Genomic DNA, 25,599 nt, shown 5'->3' on the forward strand with positions numbered 1-25,599 from the left:
TGAGTTTCTGAGACTCACTGATGGGTGATGCGGAAGAAAGCTTTATCAGACTTCTTCTTCTTCTTCTTCTTCTTCTTCTTCTTCTTCTTCTTCTTCTTCTTCTTCTTCTTCTTCTCTCTCTCTCTCTCTCTCTCTCTCTCTCTCTCTCTCTCTCCTCACCTTAACAGTTAAGGTAAAGCCTGGCTAGGTGGCCATCTGTGTGATTTCAAATGTTAGTCTTTCTCAGACTTGGATGGTTTTGAGTAATGTGTATCTATCTATAAAGATGAATAAAGTGGTCCAGCAATGTTTCATCTGGATGAATTTTTCTCTTTCTCCAGACCCTAGTGATGGCCTTTTCACTTCCCTTTTTAGCCTAAAAGTTTCACTAATGTAAGAATTGTCCTTTCTATTAACTTCAGGGGTACATTTCAGGATCTCCAGTGATAAAGTTTAATGTCTAAACCAGGTGCAATGAGAGAGTAACAATAAAAACTACAATAAAGTAGGGCAATTGTTATAATATTGTCATAATATCTATGTGGCTGTGGTTTATCTCTTTTTTAAAATACCTTCTTATACTCTATTCACTGCGGTCTGGACTCTCATCCTACAGGAAGAGCAATGTCCGAAAGAAGAGTATTGAGGATTCAGTCAGTGGGTGAAGAGTGGAGAGGATGAAGTGGTCCTTACAAACCAACTTCTCAGCTCCAAGTGACAGACATGGGGCAGGAATAACAAGGGGCACATAGGCTGATAAATGGGAAGAATATTCAGGCCTTTCCTGGCAAGAAGGGGAGAGCTTCCAATCATGGTATCAGGTAGGCATCTTAAGTCTTAAAGGGGAAGGAGAAAGATTAGACAAGCCTAGGTCAAACTAACACTGTATTAAATGTCTAGACAAAACCTTTCTCACGTGATCCATATGTCTGTAAGTAGAACTGAGTACGAACTGATCCAAGGGTTAAGGCAGCCAAGAAGGTGAACGTATTACAAAAACTATGATGCTTAAACCTTCATTGTCAATTTGATGGGATTATAATTACCATGGAAACACACGTGTGTGTCTATGAGAACGCTTTCAGGAATGGAAAATCTAAATGTGGGCAGCACTATCGTATGGGTGGGGTCCCAGGCTGAATAAAAAGAATAAAGTGAATTGAGTGACAGTATTCATCCCTCTGCTTCTTGGCTACAGATGTGATGTCATCAGCTGCCTTAAGTTCTCACTGGCATGACTTCCCTGCCACAATAGACTGTACCCTCAAAGTATGAGCCATAAACCTTTCCTTCCTTAAGTTTCTTTTCTCTGGTATTTTTTTTTCACACCAAGAAGAAAAGTAGTCAGTTCAAAGGCAAAGACACCAATCCTTCTCTGCTCCTTCAGTCACATGGTAGTGTCTGTTGGCCCACGGGAAGAGTCAATGGTTCCAGGAAAGGTGGACACTGAGTCCCTGAAAAGTCACCTAGGCTACCATTATCATCATGACCCATGCATCAGAGGTATTCTGTACAGAAAAGCTTTTTGGGAACTAATAACACATTGTCCAGCCGTGTGACTTCCAAAGTCAGTGATATTTAGAAGCCAGCTAGGAGCTTGTAATACTACAGAGTTTATTTATGTTTCCCCTCCATAACATTTCTTCTACTTGCTTATCACTGGTAGCTGAAAACAGGGAAAGCCAAGTATGGATAAGAGGCGACTGCTGAATGCCAGCATCTCCACAAAGCTACTTTAAAACTCTCCTGCTTTTGGCTTCCTGTTAGCAGAGTGGAATGGGATGGGTCTGCAGGTTCTCTCTCCAAATCAGCCACGGAGAAAGGAAAAGAAACTGAGAAGCAAGTGCGAAGAGAGCACGAACCTCCTGGGAGCATGGGGGACATGGAATGGACTGGGAGGCAGGCAGGGGAAGGAAGGGTAGCCTGAGGAGAACACGATAGGCACAGGAATTGGAGAACAGCACGGGCTGTTCTTGATTCCTCCTTTCTTGACCTTGGGTCAATGGTTGCCCAATACTCTGCTGCAGACATCAGCTCTTTATAACTCAGTCCAGTGGTACTAGGGTCTTGGAGGCAATGCCAGTGTAGAGAAAGATCCTTACAGGAGTGGGATATTTGTAAAGTTAAATGAGGAGTGACCCAGCCACATTCTCTTTATCCTGTCCTTGTTAAATCCATAGGGTAGGCAGACTGTAGTCAAGATGCTGTTAAATCATGACACTTACTCTTTCAAGTAGTTTACAGGTGACTCTCTTACCAGAACAGGCACTCACCAAGTGCCAAGCACAGTGTGTGTGTGTGTGTGTGTGTGTGTGTGTGTGTGTGTGTGTGTGTGTGTGTAAGCAAAACAACAAACAACACCCAGTTACTCAGGCTGTAGTAGCAGAGCTGCAAGCTAAAAGCCTACCTGAGCTCCATGGAAAGACTCACTAGCACCATGACAGAGCTGATAATGTCCAAATGGGGAAGGACAGAAGCTGTGGCTGATCCTTGGGCATCTCTTCCCTCCCTTGCAAGGCTCTGATGACAGCATGTGTACCAGACACCAGGCCTGCTTGGGAAAATGGTGTTTCTAAAGCTTCCCTTCTGTGTTCATTGGCCAATGGACACAATTTCCTGCCAGAACTGGTTATTTTTTTAGCTGCACTGAGCACTGTTCTTTTCTGAAAGAACATGCAAATTAGATAACACAAGGTTTTCATAGCCTGAAAGATGCCATGAACAAAAGTAGAGGTGACAGGTATTAAGAAATTGTTTGACAATGCCCCAAACTGACAAGGGACCAACACCTAGAATACAGAATGAACTAAGGAGTTCTGCAAACCAACTAGACGGGAGGAACCTAACATAAAAACAGGCTGAGACCATGAATAGGCAATTTACAGAACAGAAAGCCCCAAAGGTTGACACACACTAAAAAGCTGCCTAAATTCATTATTCATCGGCATTTAAGTTACGTTACAATGAAAGATTTCACACACAATAGCCCCGAAAAAAAACAATAGGATATGGAATCCTGTGATTATGCATGGCTGATAGGAATGTAATTTGACAAAACCATGCTACAGAACAATTCTGGAAGGAAACAATCAAATTAACCATATGTGTACTCTAAGGCTCAGGAGTGCTCTTCCTTATGATTTCCTAAAGAAGCTCATGCATAGTGTTACTCAGGAACATGCTTATGGTGTGTTCATCATGTTGGTTTTTTTTTTCTTCTAAGTGCTAGAAGAAATCAAGGTACCTAGCAGTGGGTTAGAGGTCAGGGATGATGTTCTGCATGTCTACTGTAGTATTTAGAGGAGTGGCCAGAGCAAGGCACTAGATGAACACAGAACAATGCCAGCCGGTCTTAAACCAGAGTCCTAAATAGCTAACATAAGAAGGAATGTGATCTGTAGCGTTGATATGTAATACTACATATGTAAAGCCATAAGAATTACATACAATATCAAAATCAACAATTTATAAGGATAAACACAAGCAGGAGAGTATTCATCAGAGGCATTGGAAAGGTTGGCAGGGTAGTTGTAGGGAAAAAAGAGTGGTCAAGTAAAACAATGAGAATACAGTAGATGAAAGGAGAGGACCTATCACAGACCATTGCTGAAAGAATTTCTGTTTTGTGAAAAATATTAGAATGGATTGGTTCATGAAAATTTCCTAGATCTGAAGAAACACGGGTGCAGATGGATGGGGCATGGTATAAGCACATCGATTTGAGAGTAGGAGACCTGCCACTCATAAGAATCCCATTGAAGAGATTGTGTAACAGTCTCCTCCAACTTCAAACATCCCACCCTGGAGAGAGGCTTATAGTTAAGTCTCAGGTGGTAAACAACTCATACGTCTCAGGCTTCCTGAAACTTACAAAATTCATAAGATCCTTCCCCAAGTTTGGGTGAACAATAACGATTTCTTGAGAGGAGAATCTCTAATAGGCAGAACTGCCTGCAAGCTATGCAGGGAGATCCATAGATGAAGCTTTTGTGAGTGGTAGGCTTTTCAGTGATGTATCTGTCTGAATCACTCATGCACCTATAAGTAATCCCTTGCCCATATGTAATCCCTGTAAACTCATTGGTTTGCTAAGGTAGACTTGGCTGGAGTTGGTTCTTTGGCCCATTATCAGTGCCCTATATGGGATGGATAGTTTGTTTGTTTGGTTTTGGTTTTTCAAGACAGGGTATCTCTGTGTAGCTTTGCACCTTTCCTGGAACTCATTCTGTAGCCCAGGCTGGCCTCAAACTCATAGAGATCCACCTGCCTCTGCCTCCTGAATGCTGGGATTAAAAGCATGCGCCATCACCACCCTGCCTGGATAGATATTTTTTAATCGATCCCCAGGAAAAGCCACATGTCAAGAAGGAACTAGAAGCCAGGGTGAATATCATCTTCCTCCAGCTAGTTATAAGAAAAGTGAATGATACCTAGAGTGAAAAAAAATACCCAAGGTGAAGTGCTAAACCACACAGGGTCACTTTTCTTCCTTTAAAAGGAAAGATCTATCACTGAAGCCTGGAATACAGAAGACAGTGGGGAAGCCCAGCCAACCTCACCGTGGAGTTTCCGAATCCACAATTAATTGGCTGCACCTGGACTAATTTCCCCAGGCATAATTTGTCTAACCATGAGAGATCAATCTTTAAAACTTTGCAAGATATCAAATGCAGCAGGGGAAAGGAAGGTTGAAAGGAAAACACAGTCATCCAATTTTAAAAATCATCTGTGAAATAGCATTAAGTGATACAATATGGGCACAGCGCTCAATTTTCCACAAAAAATGCTTTCTATGTCTATCCTTCAAAAAAATTTAAGTACTCCTTTAAAAATATTCCTAAACCCCAAAGAGCTATGATTTTGGAAGACTCTTCCTAAAGCTGTGATTTCTGTCTCTGATTTTGCTATTGAAAACAATCTCACGTTGTGAGTTACAGACAAATGAAACTAAGTAACATCATAAAAATTACTGAGCATGGCTGCAAAAAATAAAAAAAAAAAACAGTGGAAGAGCATAAACTCTATAGACTATCATATCATACAGACATCTAAAGATGCCAAAATCTGTATCATACCGCCGGTAAATACAAGCAGGTAAGGAAAGCATGTTACTTTGAATTCAGAAAATGACAAATCTTTCAAGTGAGGGTTCTAGGGAAGAGTTGATATTTGAGGTAGATTTAGAAAAATAGGTAGACTTGGGGATGTGAAAAGGGCATTTAATGCAAAGGGACCGATTTGAAGGAAAGTTCAGAAATCATCACAAGCAAAGGCGTGTTTGGGAAATGGTAAGTGGTCCTAGTATTTAGGTTATAAGTTTGGCCATCCTAAGAAACAGTGATGCGAGAAGTACCAAATGCTTGGTACTGCTTTACACGGCTCAAGTAGGAAACTCTCAAGTGTAGGAACTGATGAAGAGTTAGCAACTGGAGTGATACAGATAACCACAGATGCAGATTCAGCCGCTGAACTCAGGGGTCTGAGTCCCAATCATCACAAGAGAGGGAAGGTTGAGTGTTGAACACCAGGTTTGTTCCCAATTGATTGGCAGTTGAGAGATGTTGATGTATTGATTTCAGGCCAGGCACAGGACATGGCTTTGCAGGAACCCTAAAGAGGCATGTTTTAGGAGCGGAATGTGGAATGGGTCAGGTAGGGCATGAGTGAAGTCAAGGGGCCTCTGTGGTGCTTTAGGAGAGGAGGAGGGACATGGTGGGGAGGAATGAAGTGGTGGGAAGAGCGTGAGACCCATCAAAGAGGAACATGGGAAATGCACAAGATGGCCAGCGGCTGTGGTGTCCTGTGAACTAGAGAGGCTGTCGCGAAGGCGTAGCTTGAAGAAAAGGAGCAGGTGAGTTTAGGAGCTTGACGGAGGTAGGTGCTGGTGGAAAATCAAGGTGAAGGTGCCCAGGAAGCGTCTAGAAACAGAAAGGATGCTCCTGAGAATCATAGAGGGACGCCATGAGGACTGGGCTTGGAGAGAAATGCCCGAGTTTTCTGATGCGTCTTCATCCTCCTTCTCTCTCAAATTCCAACATGCATCACGCTCACTTCACTAACACACCCTTTAACTGACCAGCACGTAACAAGGCATGCTGACCAGAGTCCCTGAGAGAGCTGCTTCTAGGTGCTGACCACCCACCTGTCTTCTCTCTTCTGTAAAGGAGCCATTCTTTCTTCATTCTGTGGCTCATTCCTGTGGTATGTGTAGGTGTGTATACAACCGGTCAAACCACCCACCTCTTTTGGCTGCAGATTTTCATGAATAAGCTCTTATTTCGTTCTTTCTGGGGTTCCTGTTTCTAAAACACTTTTCCTGTGTAGGTGTTACCACTTTGCAAATAGAACTTGTCTCTTTTGACTAGGAAAAGTAACGTTTTAGTCAGGCTCACCCATGGTCTCAGAAGAGAACGTCATACTTTTTGTGTCTGCTGTGGTGGGGATTCCCACAGGCTCTGCCATTGTGAGACTTACAACTATACTTTAAAAAAAATCTAAATAATGCAAAAAATTATTTATAAGGAACCATAATGATTGCATATAACTTTGGTGATAAGATCTCACAATGTAGCCCAGGTTAGCCTTAAATTCATAATCCCTGCCTCTACCTCCTGAGTGCCGAACTTACAGTTGTGTGCCACCATACCCAGAAATAATGCATATTTTACAAGGAAACATATAGTCTGTGTTTAACAAACAGAATCTCACTTATCCATTCATTCCGCAAATGCTTAGTATCATCTATTTTAATAACAGTGCAGTTTTGAGTGATGAGGATAATATATAGAAGATGGTCAACATTCTCATCTCCAGCGGCACTTGACTTCCAAAATTTAACCAATTTCCTTAGGTGAAATAGTTTATGAAAAGGGAGATAAGAAGGGAAATGTAGCTCAGTGGATAAGCATTTTGAGTTATCCTTGGGTTACTGGGTTAGAGGATTAGAGTCCCCCAGCGCGCGCATGTACACACACACACACACACACACACACACACACACACACACACCACACATACACACACTCACATAAACACAGTGGTTGGGGGGAATTTGAAATGTGTGCCTCAAAATAAGTTATGTTATCCTGATTTTATTATTGAAATACCATACATTCTGAAATGTAGTTGTTTAAAAACGAGCTCATTTCTGGTGGGAGAATCATACCTGTGGGGGGTGACCTTCGTCCATCCAGCTCTTCTCAGACCTCATTGCTGGCTCTAGAAAGTGATGATTTCTTAAAATGGCAACTCATCCACCCCCTTCAATTTTAGACTTTGCAATCCTTTGTATTAAAAATTAATTCTCCAGCTGTCCTTGCCTTTAATTAAATCTCTAAACATTTTTTGGAGGCATTGGTCTGTTCTGCTTTCTCTGTCTCTACACTATGAACAAATTCCTCCAATTTGTATGAATATACCTTAAAAAACACCTAAGTAAAATTCTTTAATTTTTAGGCATTTTTTTTTTTTTACTGAAAGTGTTGGCGGCAATAATATATCAACTTTACTGTACTTGTGTAAGCTATTTTTCAGAATAAATTTAAAAATAATTAGGACATTAGTAATTCTAAGTCAGGATGAAATTGTAGGACCTTGGTAACAGGCAGTTGCTCCCAGGAAGAAGGAATGGGTACCTTCCTTCAAGTGGACACCGAGGGTAAAGTTTGATGCTACCCGAGGAGACAGAAGAGATGCCTGAGTCCATTGCTGCTAATAACTTGCTCTGGGATCAGGAAAAGAAATCATTTCACTTCCTACTGGTTTGCCTTTCACAGCTGGAACAGAAAGGGTAACGAGGCCTTTGTTTGGATGAGGCAGGGAAGGAAATTCTAGAGCCGTTCACTGTTCTGCAGCAATCCAAACACAAAGCATGATGTGGGCTCAAATGTTCTTAATAAGTCACTCATACTTCATGTACATGTTGCAATCTTGATGGAGGGAAAGGGAGGGATACTCAGATAAAAATTGTGAAAAGCAAACAAGAAAGAGCTCTGTGGAGGGGGTCAGGGAACAGTACAGAGCACTGGCTGAGAGCAGATGCAAGTTTAAGTCCCCCAGAGAAAGCAGCAAGAGAACTCAGAGTGGTCTCGATTCTATCATTTTGGTTATGAAGTAACTTTAATTAAATTTGTGTTTTAATTAGATAGTCGTAAGATGTTAAATGTCATTGAAACATCTTAATCAAGTTAATGAGGTGAGAAAATAGGGCACAGAATTCTAGCTAGGTCAAACTTATAAGGTCTATTATCAAAACAGAAAAAATGTAATGGTACCCTTTCCAGAACCCAGAGAATCAGGCCATTAAAATCAGGTGCCTTTGAACACAGGTAGAAAATGAGAATCATTCAAATATGCAAAACATAATTAAAGGAACATTTTCCAAGGGAAAATTAATTAAACTGAGTAAACATATGGGTTATCTCATAACTTAAATGTAAAATTACCACTTTGCATATCATGTAGACTCCAAGAGAATAAGAATTCTAGTTTATAAAGGCAGTGTTTTTGTAGCATTTGGAGAGATCAATGTATCTGGCATGGAGTCATTGATCCCCATGAAGTCAATGACAGAAAGAACATAAGAAAATACTCTCAGAAGTATGACAAATCAAAAGTGGGTGTCCTTATCCACTGCACTCTTAGGGCAGTGCTGTTTATACCATACATAAAAGAGATAAAAAGTCTGAAATTACACATTTAATTTTCAAGAGTTTCCTTAGCTAGTTATGGCCCAGTGCTTGGGAGGGGAGGCAGGAGAATCAGGAATTTAACACTATCCTTCGCTACTTAAGTTTCAAACTAGTCCCATCTACATTGAAACCCTGTCTCAAATTAAAAAATACAACAATAAGGATTTTCTTAAATATCAGAATTTGAGTGCCATTCATGTGATTCAACTTAAAATGCCTCCAAACCTTAATTTTCATTTTCTACCCCACTGGGCATGAAAGAAGGGGTATCTAATTTCTGTGCTATTTTCCAATCACAATAGGGCCATTTGTTAATCCCTAAATGACTACCTCTGATTTTCCATTTCGATAGCCAATTTCCCATTTTTAGCTGTTGGAAAAATTAAGACTCCTTCTGGGTACTTGATTTTGCTCTATTGTGCTTTTTCTGGGCTCTTCAGCTTGCTTTTTTTAAAAACTTTGCTGCTGATCCAAAAAAAAAAAAAAAAAAAAAAACCTATTTCACCTGTGGGAAGAAATGGTGAGATGTACTGCACTTTGAGTAACTTAAAGTATCTTTTAAAGGAAAAAAATGAATATTTTATATTCAGTAGCAAATGAAATGTGCACAGTGTTTATAACAACAGCACACATACTTGATATGTTTCTGGGCCATTACTTTGGATAACCTTTTACAGGTACTTAAGTCCATCACACATCTTTTGTGCTTGCTTCTATTCATCAGAGCAGCTGGTAAACCACAGTGGTTTTCACATTATACTAGTCACTCTGGGTCAGTATTTTGTTGTTGTTGTCAAAAGAACCTTGCTTTCTTCTGTACATTCATGTCTTTTTTCTGGAAGTAGAAACATGGATAAGTACACAACTGTAACATATATATAGAGAGAGCCTAGGTTGGTCCCACGCAGGCTCCCTGCTTCTCAGTTCAGTCTCTGTGAGCCCCTATGATCCCAGGTTAGTTGATTCTGTGGGTTTTCTTGTGATGTCCTTGACCAGTCTGGCTCATACAATTCTTCCCCCCTCTCCAGCAGGATTCTCCAAGCTTGGCCTAATATTTGGTTGTGGGTCTCTGCATCTGTTTCTATCAGTAGCTGGATGAAGCCTTTCTGATGACTATTGGGCTAGGGACCAATCTATGAATATAGCAGAATATCATTAAGCATCATTACAATGACATTTTTTTCTCCAGTCATATTTGGTTCCTGTCTGCACCCCCAATCACTGGGCTCTAAAATTTTTTAGTTGGGGTTCTAAGGATGAACTTGCCCTCATGTAGGCAAGCCCTTCACTGACTGAGTTATCTCCCTCTCCCAGTCTTCCAATCTTTAGAACTATTAGATCTGATTAAATCGAGTATTCAGGAATGGAAAAGATAGAAGTTGCTCGCTCAATCTTTAACTTTCACCTTTGGATGTAAGCACCCTTATACTTCAAAAAGGAATACCAGTGTTACCTCAAAAGGATATAGGGCAAAATTTTGTGATTCCATTTGCTAAGTGTATGCAGGATGTATACACACCAGCACATGTGTGTGTCTGGGTGGTTCTTTTTATTTAGAGGGCCCAGGAGGATGAAGGGAGTCCCTGACAGGATGAGCTACCCCTACTTTGCCGATGAGAAAATTTAGAGAAGGTAAACAAACATCCTGCTGAGCACCACACATCCAGCTAAGGTATACACCGGATATGATTGGATAGAAGCCTCATGCCTTTTCACTTAAACAAGGGGCTTGGATGTTGAACTAGGTATAGACCATGGTACAGGCTATGGTGCAGACCATGATACAGGCTATGGTACAGACCATAGTACAGACTATGGTAAAGGCTATTAAAATCTCAGCACTTCACCCTTGCATCCTATTTTTTACTAAGAAAATATGTTCAACTGAAATTTTTAATGAAAAGAAGTATTTAGAAAATAACCCAACAGAATTTTTCATTCTATGGCCCAAATGCTTAGTTTCTTGTTTTTTTTTTTTTCATTCTAGTTTATTCTGCACCATTCAGTGATGGAAGCTTCTTCTGGTCTTGATTCTTTCATTGTAACTCTTACTATATCTACCATCACTAAAGACTATTGAAATATTCAGAGGAAAAATCAGTAGCAGGGAAAAAAGTCATTTATGTATTGTAAACATTCAGGAACTTACCTTTGCTTCTTATTTATCGTACACCTGTGTTTTTATCTTTTGAAGTGTTCTAAGCACTGAGAATATAGAAATAGGACAAAGTGCTCTGTGCCTTTGTGAAGTGTCTGTGTAACTGGGAGATATGGAGAAAAGGAAAATAAATATGAAAGCTTCTTGATAGTGTAAGTTCTGGGGAAGACATGAAGCAAGAAAAGGAGGTAGGAAGGCCTGGGTATCTAGGTTTGAAGGGCAGTTCTTATTTTGTTCAGATAGTATCTTATCAGACGAAAGGGGGAGAGAGTAAATTCAGACAACTTTTCTGGAAGAGAGACAGATAGCAGACGCAAAGGGAGAGTGGCAAAATCATGCTGATTTCATTTCCCCTGAGCCTCATGAATTCTTACCATTATGGTGCTAGAAAGACAAAAGTAAAGAAGGAAATTATCATTTACAAGTTTTTCTGGATATTTTCCCCCTCAATCTGGACAGATAAGACCACGAAGTGAAGGGGTGTCTGGGAGAAAGGTGTCCTCAGTGAAAACTAAAAGTTGAATCACTTGTGTCAAGAGAGCTACAAATTCTCCTCTAAATCTAAATTCTTTCCAAAGTTCTGGGGACCAATTGCCATGTAAGTGAAGAGTGAAGAACGTCACTCTGGTTCATTGCCACTGACTGTATGGTCATTTTCCAATTTTCTCTCTTTACATAGATACATCTGTAATGTTAATTCTAACCCTGAAGACTTATTACAGGAACAGAACAATTGATGATCTTTCAATTATACTGATTCTTAGAGTATGAATAAAGGTTTTGAATATTTTAGATGGTTTCACTTAGTCTTAAAGTTTTAATGATATTAAGAAACTTATTTTTAGAGTGTTGAGTTGTCTCATGGTCCATGAAGGACCTATGTGGATCATTTCATTCCGCAAACTGATTATTGTTAAAGGGAACTAAACCTGAGGCCTCCCTTCAACGTTAGATGTTTATTTTATTATTCCATTAGAACCTGCTATCAAATTCATCTTCAACTACCAAAGATTTGTTTTCAATTCAGGGAAGTCCTTTGCTCTCATGGTCATAATTTCACTTTAATAATGGCAAGAAATTAGATTTTCTCACATTGAACCATCCTTGCATCATGCAAATAAATACTAACAGTTCTGGCTTGGAAATCTCAGGGATTTATGGCAGCATTAGGAAGTGGGTACTGTTCTTTTTTTTTTTTTTTTGGTTTTTCGAGGCAGGGTTTCTTTGTGTAGCTTTGCGCCTTTCCTGGAACTCACTTGGTAGACCAGGCTGGCCTCGAACTCACAGAGATCTGCCTGCCTCTGCCTCCTGAGTGCTGGGATTAAAGGCGTGCGCCACCACCGCCCGGCATGGGTACTGTTCTTATTAGCTCCATTTTAACATAAAGATATTGAGACTTTCCCAGCAGGTAAATGGAATGGCTCCTGTAGAAGCCCACCTTGTAACTTTTTCCCTAGCAACAGGATTTTGCCCCCTCTTGTGGCATCTTTATTCAGGGTACTTTGTATGTGAATTATCTTCTATCTCAGTCGCTCAGGTTTTTGTGCTAGTGTGATGTGAAGGATGAGGAACCTTCACAAGTCCTGGGACTTCACTGGAGTAAGCTGTAAGGTGCCAGCGAAGAGGAAACAGACAGGTAAGCCCTCCGCATAGTAGGCTCCTGGTGATTAAAAGGAACATGGCCTGGTAGATTTTTGAGAATTCTTTAGAAACGCTAAGAAAATGGAAGGCACAAATCAGCCTGCTCTCAGCTAGAAGCAAACAGACTTTGAATGCTAGAGGACCCCTGAGGTAAGGTTTCAAGAGAGCATCACTTCCAGCTGCAGTGAATTCTGATCCAGGATTGAATTTCATAAAGAGCTACACGGAGGATCGCATCAGTAGACAGCATGGACAAGTAGCTTGTGCAGATATCAAGACGAGGATAGAAAGGAGTGGGACTTTGAAGGCTGTCTTGGGGATGCTTGAAAGCATTAGTCAGGAATCTTGAGCCCTCAGGGGTTCCTACCAATCATGTCTGACTTGTGGCCTATGAACTACATGAGACCAAGAATAGCTATGAATGCAGACCAATACAAAATCTTAACCCTGCTTGAAATAACGAGGGGGGCGGTATTTCATGTCCTTGAGTATGACTGTAGATGGCAACATCATGTGGCAGTGTTAAAAAGCTAGATACATCTGCCCCCTTGAAGAGGCTGAACATATCTGCATCCTTTTGGGCTGCCAGGTACCGCTCCTTCCCACTGCTAAAAGAGAGTAGCTTCTCCTTGCCTCACCCACTGGAAAGTTCTCAAAGGTAGATATTAATACATGGTATCTTCTTGTAGATCTACCCTCACCTTCCTCATGGCCTTCAGATCAATTTCTAGGGTCCACAGCATGCCTTCAGCAAGACAATGCCATCTTCACTGGTGGAGGGAAATGCTGACTACCAACCGTGGTGCAGCACACCAGTGGTGCACATCTGGATTTGAATCTCAAAAGTGCTGGGGCAGGTGGAAGAAAGGAGAATTTATTTATAAAAGAACACTCTTCTGTGAACCCAAGTTTGATCTAGGGATATGACACGCTGCAGGACACCTGTCACTCATTCTTGGGCAACCTGAAAATGCAATATGTAACAAGAGCCAGTGGCGAAACGCCAGGCTTCTCTCTGGCAGACAATCCTCAGTCATATGCTACCAGGCTCATCAGAGAATCCCCAGCATGGGTCATTCACGGAGTGTCTAACTTGATGATGTATTTTTGTACTGGCTTGCTTTCTTCTGCTTTTCCTCCTTCAGGTCTTTTATTAAAAATCCTTTCTCCTGGAGATATATTTTAAAATAAGCTACTGCACAAAAGCACTTGTCTCGGCTCTGCGTTCAGACGTGGAAGAAAGACCCAGGGCCAGTGAAGACAGCTTACTGTAGAAAAAAATAAAACAAACTAAAAATACTTTGTGGACTAATCTAATGTTCTTATCTTTTAGAGTCAGTTTGGGGTGCTGTGTTTCACATTATCTGGGTTTATTCTGCCAGATTTTATGAGTCTGAGTTGAATGCCTGACCTGTTGATTTTCAATATTGAATTTCAATACATGCATTTAAATACTACATCTCCCTGTTTTCCCTATGGTTCACAACTTAATATGTTCTTTTCATCACTATTACGTCTAAACATTTCCTAAACTTAAGATGACTTCTCTGACCTATGAATTATTAGAAAATGCATTTAAGAATAAGTATAGTTTTATTAATATTTTAAAAATTAGATTATACATTTTCTGATTTGTGATGTATCTATCATCTATCTCTCTATCTCTCTATTTATCTATCTATCTATCATCTATCTATCATATCATGTTATGCCTGCATATATGTATACTGTGTGAATGCCTGGTACCCACAGAAGTCAGAAGAGGGCAGCAGATCCCCTGGAACTGGAGTTACAGAAGGTTGTGAGCATCAGGGGTACTGGGAACTGAGCCTGGGTCCTCTCCAAGGGCAACCAGAACTCTTATCTTCTGAGCCATCTCTTCAGTACTAGTTTGAGAAATGGTCTTGTAATGCAGCTCAGCCTGGACTGTATCTCATTATATAGTCCAGATAGTCCTTCAATTTATGATTCTCTCGTCTCAGCTACTCCTAATGTTGGCATTATAATAGAATACACTATGCTTGGTACATGTTAGTTTTTTTCTTGTTGTATTTTATAAAACATTCTTAAATGTACAAGATCCAAACATACCTAAACAGGTATTCTGTCTCTTGGCTAAGCAGTCTGAAGCTTTCCTCCTCTTCCCTTTAATTTGGTAGACGTTTAGACATTATCACTTTTAGTATTTTCTTAGTAAAATAGTTATTGCTTCCTTGATTGATAAGCTTTTGTGGTTTAGCCCATATATAATCAGCTTAAAATAAGAGAAAAGCAATTGTGAATTCTTTCATGCCATCCTTCGTTCTTTTTCTTTAATCTGTTCATTATTAACCTTGGACTCAAATGTTCTTTCCAAGACTTTGCTTCTACAAATCTTATATTTACATAACCGTATTTCAGGGGAATGGGGACAGGGTCTCATATAGTCCGGGGTGGCTTCAAACTTGCTATGCAGTTGAATACGACCTTAAATTTCTGATTCCCTGCCTGTATCTTCCGAGTGCAGAGATTACAGGCATGAGTTACCAAACCTGGCTATGTGAAATGCTGGGGATCAAGCTGGGCTACTGGGCTCATGTATTTTATGCAAGTACTCTACTGTCTGGGTTACATCCCTAGCTTTTCTGTAGCTGTTTTAAAAGGAGACAGAATATTTTCACAGTTCTATTATTTATTCATAATTCTACATAAAAATTATCTGTCACTTGAATTCTTCAAGATCAAGACTTTTTTGTTGTGAATTACAGTCACAAGTCAGTTAACAGTAGGGTTGTATTCTGGGAAAAAGCATCACTGGGCAATTTTGTTAGTGTGAAACACGAACTTAAATGATTTATTCTGCAACAATGCACCTAGGCTTTATGATATAGCCTATCTTCTGCCTTGAACAAAGTATGTAATTTTAACACAGTGACATAAGTTTATAAATTTGAATACAGAATAGGTATGATACAAATTTAATAATAGGGATTTTTAAATTTCACTATAAACTAGTGGGACCATGTTGGCATATCCTGGCTATTGATGGCTGAAACATTCTTATACAATGGCTGATTTGAGTTATTTTATCTGTGTTTTATGCTTAGGTTAGGACTCAGGTTCGTTTCTTTTTCTAAGAGACTCACATGGATGTTACCTCCTGAGTATTTGAATATTTAAACACATTTTAAAGTTTGATGTGAAAACATAACTGTTCCTACTTATGAAAATTATCTTTGCTTAGTATCAAATTCAGGGTTAAGTGGCCTCTGCTTTAAAAGTCTGTAAATGGCCAAGTATGAGAAAACACAGCTATAATCTCAATGTTTGAGGAACTGAGACAGAAGGATTTCAAGGTCAAGGACATTCTGGGATAACCGATAACCTATTCTTTTAAACATTTTCTTTTTTTTTTTTTTTTTTGGTTTTTCGAGACAGGGTTTCTCTGTGTAGCTTTGCGCCTTTCCTGGAACTCACTTTGGAGACCAGGCTGGCCTCGAACTCACAGAGATCCGCCTGGCTCTGCCTCCCGAGTGCTGGGATTAAAGGCGTGCGCCACCACCGCCCGGCTCCGATAACCTATTCTTAATACCAGGCCATACCAACCAGAATAAAACAGAACAAAACAAGACAACAGTTTTGTTTCATTCTGTTTCTTCTGTTACCTGAGTGAAGGCTGGATCAGTTCGCCCTTAATTTTTCTGTCTGTATACCTTTAGGATTAAGGTTAGTTGTTCTTTATTAAAATTTTCAGTAACTCTGTGAGCTTGCATAATAAGTTCAGACAAAGAGAATGGAAAACATCATAGATCCCCATATTTTTGGCCTCTAGAAAGTTTCCAATGTTTAATTTTTAATGCTTAATTTTAAAGGATAATCCAGTACATACACATTTATATTTAGTGTCTGTCTATGGTGCATATACTTTTCCCCTAATTAATGTGTTTTCCTTGTCTCTTTCTAAGTGATTTGAGTATGTGAAGGTCCCTAGTCTAATCTCTATGACACTGGTTCAGATTTTGCCGTAGTATTTCTTCTTCTTGGAGTTCTGTGATAATTCTGAATTCTGCAATGATGGTTTTGTTGCTGCTGTCAGCTTAGTTGTTATCATCTTCTATTGCTTTATAAACCCCTCCCTGTTCATATTGCTTCCCCAGAGTCTCCTGAGCAGTAGCTACATCCTATTAGTTCCCTGGGGATCATGAACTGGTCGTTGCTTAAGTTATCTTCTGAACTCTCTTGGAGTAAATCTTTTCCCAACACACCTCATTCATTCCCCCTTTTTGGTTCAATCTTCTGCTTTGTGCCATACACCTTGTAGAACTTTTGAATGGTGTTCTCTGTTCATTCATCCTTGACAGAAGTCATGTCTGTTTCTTTCTGCCACTTTGTAGTCCTTCCCTGTAGTTGGAGTTTTCTCTAGTCCTGCTTGGGCCTGCAGCTAATCAGACCCAAATAAACACACAGCGACTTACTTATATTACTTATAAACTGTATGGCCATGGGAGGCTTCTTGCTATCTAGTTCTTATATCTTAAATTAACCCATTTCTATTAATCTATAAGTTGCCACGTGGCTTGTGGCTTACTGGTACTTTACATCTTGGTTCTCATGGTGGTGGCAGCTGGCACATCTCCTGACTCAGCCTTCCTGTTCCCAGAATTCTCCTCTCTGCTTGTCCTGCCTATACTTCCTGCCTGGCTACTGGCCAATCAGCATATTATTTATTAACCAATCAGAGCAACACATTCACAACATACAGAGGGATATCCACAGCTCCACTTATTGAAACATGGTTTTGCCTGAAGTTCTATGTTTTGACATTTTGGGCTTCGTTACTATCTGCTTAGAGTTCAGACTGTATAGAATGAATAGGTGGGGAAGGAAAATGGCAAGTTTCTGTACATGATCTCTGCATACCCAACCTTTGGTCTTTAATCCATAGCATTAACTGAGCACTCCCTGGCCCTACAGACCCTAGAATTAACCAGGATCATATGACAGAAGTCAGTTTCATATAAAAGCCAATGATTCAGGTCTCCCTTGTTTGGAGAGATGGGATAGGTGCTAATTTTCTACAGTAAATGTTGAGATATCTAGGTATATGGTAGCCTATAACTTGAGCATAGACCTATAGACCTGTGTCATATTATCAGTGGTGGTGGCATGATGACACAGCTCCACACTGTCATAGGCAACAGTGCCAGGCTTTGGCTTTTGTTTTTTAGACTTCTTTCTGTTCAGGTAAACCCAGGATTCTTTGATTGATTATTAAGGAGAATGTGGTATAGAATTTAAACCAAAGCTGGAGATAAAGAAGTCCTTGGGAATGGTAGTAACCGAGTATGAGTATGAGCTTTTAAAGGAGAGCCCACCTTTTTTTTCCCCCACAGTAGCGGTATATGATCCCATGACTGTTCAAGTTTCATTACTCAGACAGTATAATTTACAGCAAAGTTTAAAGGTTAATGATTTTTCCGCTGCAATAGAAAAAGTTGTAAGGTGGGTTTACAAGGAACATGGTCCAGAATTAGGAGTGAGAAAGAGTGTAAAATCCAAGGTTACAGATAATTGCTATACCACCTAAGCACAGTTTCTTTATTGTCTTTGATGTCTCTGTTTGAGATGTCTTTAGGAAACACACTACCTCTGTAGACAATTTTGGCTTTCTCAGTGGTGTTTGATATCTCCTGACTCTGTTAGAAAATTTTATCTTCGGGGAAGAGCCTTTTTCCTTCCCTGCTTTCCCATAGTTTTCTACCTTTTTTGTCTTGCCTTAATAACTTTGGTCCTGGCCGGGCGGTGGTGGCGCACGCCTTTAATCCCAGCACTCGGGAGGCAGAGCCAGGCGGATCTCTGTGAGTTCGAGGCCAGCCTGGGCTACCAAGTGAGTCCCAGGAAAGGCGCAAAGCTACACAGAGAAACCCTGTCTCAAAAAAACCAAAAAAAAAAAAAATAAATAAATAAAAAAATAACTTTGGTCCTGAATGGAGACATGCCTGTCTGGAAGGTCCTTAATAACCATGTAAATGTCATAAAATCACTATCTAGTCAGAGGCTTTCTGAAAACGATCAAGAACACACCATTGCCCTTTTCCAGACGAGCTGTTCCAGTGAGCCTGTTGCAGCACCTGGACAGGAGCCATGCCTCAGGAAACACTGTCTGTCCAGAGACTTTTGAAGTAGTCTGGGTAGGTCTGGGTAGAATATATGTCAGCATAGTGGTTTCTCATGCCCACTCTCACCCCTTGAGAGTGTTCTCTTCTGTACTCTGCAATGAATTCCCTGTCTTTTTCACTTTGTTTTGTGTGTCTCCTCTGAATTCTTTCAAGGGAGGTCACAAGGGCTGGGGAGTCAAGAGGACCCAGTGTGAGATCTTAATGACATGTGGACTTTGCTCAATGAGGCTGACTAGAGTTGAGTGGAGATAGTCTCTTAGGTGCAGAGACACACTGGATTGTCTGAGGCTGACCTGTACCTCATTATCACACTAAAGCTTACTACACCCCTGGGGTGGAGATGGAAGATGCTAATGAGACATGTAATGTATGAAGTTGTGTGTGGAATTACATGCAACAGAGTGCTTGTGAGACAGCTTGTGCTATACATATGACTGCCAAAGCCTAGAAAATATGACATGAAAGCTCCCATTTTGAATGGAGTTGTTATTTGAACTTTTACACATTCTCCTTGCTCTGGCCTGCTCCTCCCCTGGAAGTGTGTATGTCCTTTTCTAATAAACTGACCATACGTCAGATATTACCCACTTCTCTCTCTCTGTCCAGTTCCTTGTTCTGGAACCTAGGAACCTATAAGACCTCAGGAGGTGCCCACTGAACCCTGACACCTGACAGTATCAGCCTTGACCATTCCCAATGATTGCTGTGTGGGTGTGGGTGTGGGCGTCTACCTGTAGCCTTTTGTCTTTCACGTTGAGTATTATAGGACTTTAGCAAACTTTTCTGAGTCATTCCCACAGACAGAAAGAGAAGAGGATAGGAGGAAGTACATATGGGATTGGCATTCTGTCCAATTGGTTCCACTTTGATAGACACTCTTAAGACTCTGTGGTATAGGATTATGACCTTTTTGTACCTCTGACTTTATTTGAAGCCCTGGGAGGAGAAGTATTGTAAAGAGAGGCACCTGTGCCCCCCCCTTTAGTTTTAAGACTGCTTTGCAGAATGAGTGTGTTTATCAGGAGTGTAGGAGCCTGTGTCTTGAAGCTGACCCTTGACATAGAGTAAGCGGTTCTACACACCCCTGCCAAAGGAACGCGCTTAGAAGCAAAGGACTCTGCCAGGCCTGGAATGGAGAATTTGACTTTTTTTCCTTTCTTAAAAATGGAGGATCTTTAGACACCCAAACTATTTATCTAACCAAAAGAGGAGGCAACACAGGGTACAGGTTCCTTCTTCCCAGGAAAGAACTGATTAGCCCCAGAGTCAAATTTACATATATTCGTTGTCTCTAGGCTTTCTTCAAATTGTATGCTGGCCAGAGGCTCACCATGGGAGGGATTAGATGCTTCTTCCTTTAAGTGACACTATAATAAATTCTTTTTTTTTTTAAAACTGATTTCTGCTTCCCTGTTTCTTATAAAACAGTGTCACTGGGCAGTGAGGTCACAGACCTGAGAGCCTTGTATCAGTTTTATGAATTTGGTAACTGCCTTCTATTTCTCTTTGGTCTTTTATCACCTCTTCAGTGGATTTCAGAGAACAATGTCTTTGAATTTTGAATATTTTTATATTAAAAATATAATTTGTGAAGTAAGTTATAATCCTTATTTTCTTATGTAATTTTAGTTATTTTTAAGTGAAAACAGCTTTATTCTTTGAATCCCTCCTATCTTTTACATTCAGTTAGCAGTGGACGAAAGTCCGCAATAAGACATATTCGAAGAGATGTCCCTCACACAAGGTCATTGATTTCCTGCTTTTATTTATAATCCTATGATTTATTGAAAATATGCAGCCTTGGTTATACTATTCTTATGAATTTCCTCTCTAAGGAGTAGTTTTAATGTTATGAATGTGGTATTGTCCTGCAGTTCTCACAAATCTTTAATATTGCAAAAACAGATCAAGCAGTCTGGAGACATCAGATACGTTCCTTTCGTGACAGAAAGGTAAAAATGTCACCCAAACGAGGGAGCAGATTCCCTGGTGCATTAGTTCTTTATATCTCACAACATTCATTCCTTTCCTTATGTTGATGACTCCTGTTCATATTTCCATGGAGATCTCTTCATCTATCTGTTGTCTAGACAGATGTACATAGGTACAGTTTTGCATCTATCTATCTATCTATCTATCTATCTATCTATCTATCTATCTATCTATCTATCTATCATCTATCTTCTATTGAATACACACACACACACACACACACACACACACACACACACACACACACATTGTTTAGACACTTGGTACTTGGTGTCCATCTTCATGAATCATGAAATCTGTGCCTATGGAAATTGTACACATCTCTAGTTTTTCTTGAGCTGTCTTTTTTTTGTTGTTGCTGAATACTACTTGTTAATATTATATAAAACCATGTGCCCCAAATAGAAACACCTTCAAGTTTCCTGAAGATTTTCAACTATTCAGACAATTTTTAATATATAAAAATGCCCCACTATTCCTTTTAAAAGCCATTTTTTGGAAGTGAGGGCAGTCGGGGAGAAATGAATAAAGAACAGTAAAGACTATGTAAGAAGCCCATGTTGGCCATGTGGCAGAATAATGAGACAGAGAAAGGGGATCAAAATTGACATAGTAGACCTGGGGCGATACCTCAGTGGGTAGCAGTGGTTGCTGTGAAAGATTGAGGACTTGAGTTCAGACTCCTAGCCCTGGAGCAAACACCTGGGTGTGGCCACACCTGCACCCGCAACCCCAGCACTTTGCTGAACCGAGACAGGAGGGTCACTGGAGTTTGTCTGTGGGTCAACAGACTATCTCAAACTGCAGTGGGATACCCTGTCTCAAAGAACTAGGGCAGAGTCAAAGAGCAGGACTTCCACCCACATGCACATGTGTGAATACTTCCCTCCCAAACACAATTAGCACATGAAAAAAGCCACTGACAGAAGAAAAGACTGGAAACCCACTACCACTACCAAGGCCAAGAGACACAGCATGCATGCTGGGTGTGATGGCTATTCTCAGTTGTCAATTTGACTACTTCTGAAATGAACTAAAACCCAAAAATGGAGGGCACACCTGTGAGAGATTTTTTTTTTTTTTTTTTTGCTTAATTTGAAGTAGGAAAATCCACTCCTAATTTGTATCTTTGTGGTAGGAAGACGTTCCTTTAATCCATATCTTGAGTTGAGAAGACACACCTTTAATCTGGATCATTTTAGGTGGGAAGATTCACCGCTAATCTAGGCCACACCTTCTGCTGGAAGCCTATATAAAGACATGAAAGAAGGAAGCGTTTGCTCTTTGTCTGCTTGCTCTCGCCTTGCTAGCAAATCCATTCCCTCACTGGCATTAGAGCTTACTTCTTCAGATTTCCAGCATCTACTGAAGACCAGCTGAGACACCAGTCTCATTCTTGAATTCTTGGATTTTTCTATTCATAGCTAGCCATTCTTGAATTAGCCAGACCACAGCTCTATCTCTATCTATACCTATATCTATCTATATTTATATGAAAAGACTGGAAACCCACTATTATATATATATATTATATATATATGTATATTCTTAAGTTCTGTTACTCTAGAGAACCCTGATTAATACAGTAGGTATACAGATGCAGGAGAAGGCAGGCGCTATACAAAAGACCCATAAAAGAGCACGACTCTGTCACCCAGAGCCATTGAACTTCCAGCCTTTCCTGTTCTCTGGTCCTCAGAATGTTCCCTTTCTTAATGAACTGTTTCTGCCACTATCCACATGTCCCTGGTCTACTTCCTTGTTCTGGGACACAAGAAACCGGGCAATTCCAGAAGGTGCTGCCTGGACTCCACTGTCCACCCACAAGAGGCAGATTTGCTGAGTTTGGTCTGCTCACACACTAGTTCAACATGGAGGCTTGAGCTCACATCTGGATATGGTCTTACCATATCTCAAATCTTACCTGGCAGAGATCTCTGGTCAAACCTATAAGTAGAAAGTTCATAACTTCTTTGGCATCAATTTTCAACTGATAAATAATATTTAAAACTTTTGTTTTCACTACTTTCTCGTCTCTCAAGGATAAGCAAGATAATTCATATCTTGCCAACCAAGGTTTAAATGCCAAAGCTTATGGTAAAGTTCCCCACTGTCAAATTTTAAGGCTCAGCTCTGAATTCCCATTGCAAATTCACACTTGGTTTCCCAATTAAAATGGGCTTTTGTGAGTCCCCTGACTGTAACCATTGGCATGATAAAAATTTGCAGTGAGGGTGTTTAGGGAACCCAGGGTAAGGATGATTCTTGCAGTTGTCTTGAGCCCAGCTGTGCTGAAATATTAAACTTTAGTAAATCAGGTGAAGTTGCAGCTTCCTGGCTGATATCCTAATGTCCTTTTCTTTTTCTGCAGATCATTCTTAGTATGAGTTGTCTACACAGAAATATAATTCAGGATATCTTCCAAAGCCAGGCAGCCCCTATGCACTTAAAAAAAAAATGGAATAAACTTTTAACTATGTAGAACCATATCACCATTTCACTTTATATTACTTAATGTTTATTGTGGGAGCCTGTTTTCAGGTTCCTCATGGCTTTATTCAGCAGAGCCTCATAGAGGATGAATAGGGCCACCGGCCTGAGTGCAGGTGTCTGAAATGGTCTGCACTTGGCTGTACTGGGGGAGGAGGTCTTTTGCTCCACCCCTTGGCGTCTCTATGAATACCCTGGGGCAGAGACAGTCGGGGGCCCATTGGAATAGGTTCCAGGCTCTCTCGAGGCTATCCTTTATTTTCTATCTGTTTATCTCCGCAATATTCTCCGCAATATAAATCCTTCTATCTAATATTTCCTGCTGCTCGCACTCAAGAAAACTCTGGGGAGCTGTGGGGTTGGTGGATAAACGCCCCACACTTTATTCTTCAAAATTTTGACTTCAATGTTTTGTGTGTATGGATATAAACAGGATGTGGTATGCCTGAGTGTAGACACATGTGTGCCACCCGTGTGTACAGAGGTCAGGAGACAACTCTTAGGAGTTGTTTCTCTCCTTCCACTAAGGGGTTCAGGGATCAAACCCAGGCTGTTAGATTTGCACGGCGAGTGTGTTTATTCATCGAGCCACCTCGTCAGCCCTGCCTCATCATTTTAGCACTGTCGGGATGTCACATTCCTTGATATCATATGCACAATAAGCAACTGAATCCCTAAAAAAGTCAGCATTGTGTAAAAGCGGCAGCTTTTTCTTTCTTGATTAGTACGTATTTTAATGGCAGTGGTGGGCTGGAGAAGGAAATCATATCCTTAGTCACATTTGTTTTCAGCTTCATGTTGCTTTTTCCTCATTAAGAATAACATTAGTTCCAAAGTGGTTTTATTCATTGGCTATTTACTGATCAACTAACTACTCTGTGCACACCTCTGGTTCGGTTTCAGACAAGTATTTTTTTTTACAGTAGATACAGATTAGCACAAGGGGACTAGGAAGTCTCTCTCTCTCTCTCTCTCTCTCTCTCTCTCTCTCTCTCTCTCTCTCTCTCTCTCTCTCTCTGTAGGTCAGAGAATGACATTAGGTATCTTACTCTGTTGCTCTCGACTGTGTTTATGAGATAGGGTCTCTCAGTAAACCTGGTTATATTGGCTGTATAGTGAGCCCTCGAGATCTGCCATTCCTCCCTACCCCAGTGTTGGAGTTACAGGCTCGAGCGAGCTATCATGCCTAGCTTTTTATGTGGGTGTTGGTGATCGAAATTCCAGCCCTCCACTTTACCCACCAAGCCATTTCTTTGGCCCTTCAAGATCTTTTAAATTAAGATTTTCCCATGATGATAGAGCATTAAGGTTGCTTTTGAAATAATCTCATCTGGTTGAAAGTAGAATGAGTAATCAAAACAAGCTCCCACTTGACAAATGCTGAGAGGTTTATGCTTTGTTGGTGTATTCCAGGGATCTAGAGTTAACAGATACCGCATAGGAAGCTTACCTACCCTTGGGGGCTAGGGCAGATACTTGACCATGCCTGGGCAGGGTAACTTAAGGCTGAAAGAGTTGAGACCGTTTTCTAAAAGAATAATTGGAAAGCCATACTCTGTCACCTCACCACTGGCTCATAGTTCTCCAACAAGTGAGATTCTAACAAGTACATGAGATATACTACTCAGCATGGTCTGGCATAAGCACCCTTGTCCTGGTCAGTTACAGCTGCTCAGACATACTATTGCCTGGGGAGGGGGGCGGGAATGACGCAGCAAAGTCTTTAAAGACCTGGAGGAGAAGTTTAAGTTTCCTCTTGGTGGGCACCTAGTTGCCCTTTGGCCCTCACAGAATAGTGAGAAAGCCAAGTCCTGCCTCCCCCCTCCCGCATGCGTGTGTGTTTATGTACAGAAACCAGAGGTTGGTGTGCCTTCCTCTATCATCCTTTACCTTATTGCTCAACAAGCCAATCTCTCCAGCCTCATGTTTCTCTGGAGAAAGCCCCTGCTACTCCCATCTTGAGAGAGCCACCCTTTGGATCCAGTCACCCGGGGAGACTAGAGTGTCAACACACAAACTGCCTAACAACCTATAACAATGAGAAAAGAAATATTTTATACAAATTAACTTCAACGATTTATTTGAACAAAGAAGGATTCATGAATTTGGCAGCATTCTGAAACAGAAGAGGTTGGGGGGTTATCTCCCCAGTAGGGGCGGCAAGCTTTCGGTGGGCAGGCACGAAGAGTCTTAGTAGACTGCGCACCTGATTGGCTCCCTCTATAACTGACTTATTTGCACGGTGTGATGAGTTGGCTGCCTATGATTGGCTGATGCCATTTTCCCATTATTGGCTGAAACTCTCGGTGGCGTCCATTATATTTTCAATTAGGTTCTGAGTTAGGCAAGAATTCAAAATGCAGAGATTCCCTCCATTGGCAGTAGGCAAACCCGTTTTTCTGGAAATTAATAGGGCAGTAAATATTTCAGATATAGAAAGCTATAGGCTCCCTTTCGTCACTCCTCAGTTCTGCCTTTATAGTGATACAGT

At 40.7% G+C, this 25,599-nt stretch overlaps 1 protein-coding gene across 3 annotated transcripts in view; it reads left to right on the plus strand.

Annotated features, from left to right (window-relative positions):
* Window positions 1-25,599, plus strand: part of St8sia6 (ST8 alpha-N-acetyl-neuraminide alpha-2,8-sialyltransferase 6) — a 237,710-nt gene that overhangs the window by 69,021 nt on the left and 143,090 nt on the right. Inside the window, exon 1 of one of the 3 annotated variants that reach the window (XM_076572697.1) lies at window positions 305-800. The exons of the other annotated variants lie outside the window; for them this stretch is intronic. The gene's annotated coding sequence lies outside the window, so the exon portion shown is untranslated. Of the gene's footprint in view, window positions 1-304; window positions 801-25,599 lie in introns of those variants that run through there. 3 annotated transcript variants of the gene reach the window in all.

Source organism: Peromyscus maniculatus, chromosome 5 (assembly GCF_049852395.1).
Source record: "Peromyscus maniculatus bairdii isolate BWxNUB_F1_BW_parent chromosome 5, HU_Pman_BW_mat_3.1, whole genome shotgun sequence".
Classification (NCBI taxonomy): domain Eukaryota; kingdom Metazoa; phylum Chordata; class Mammalia; order Rodentia; family Cricetidae; genus Peromyscus; species Peromyscus maniculatus.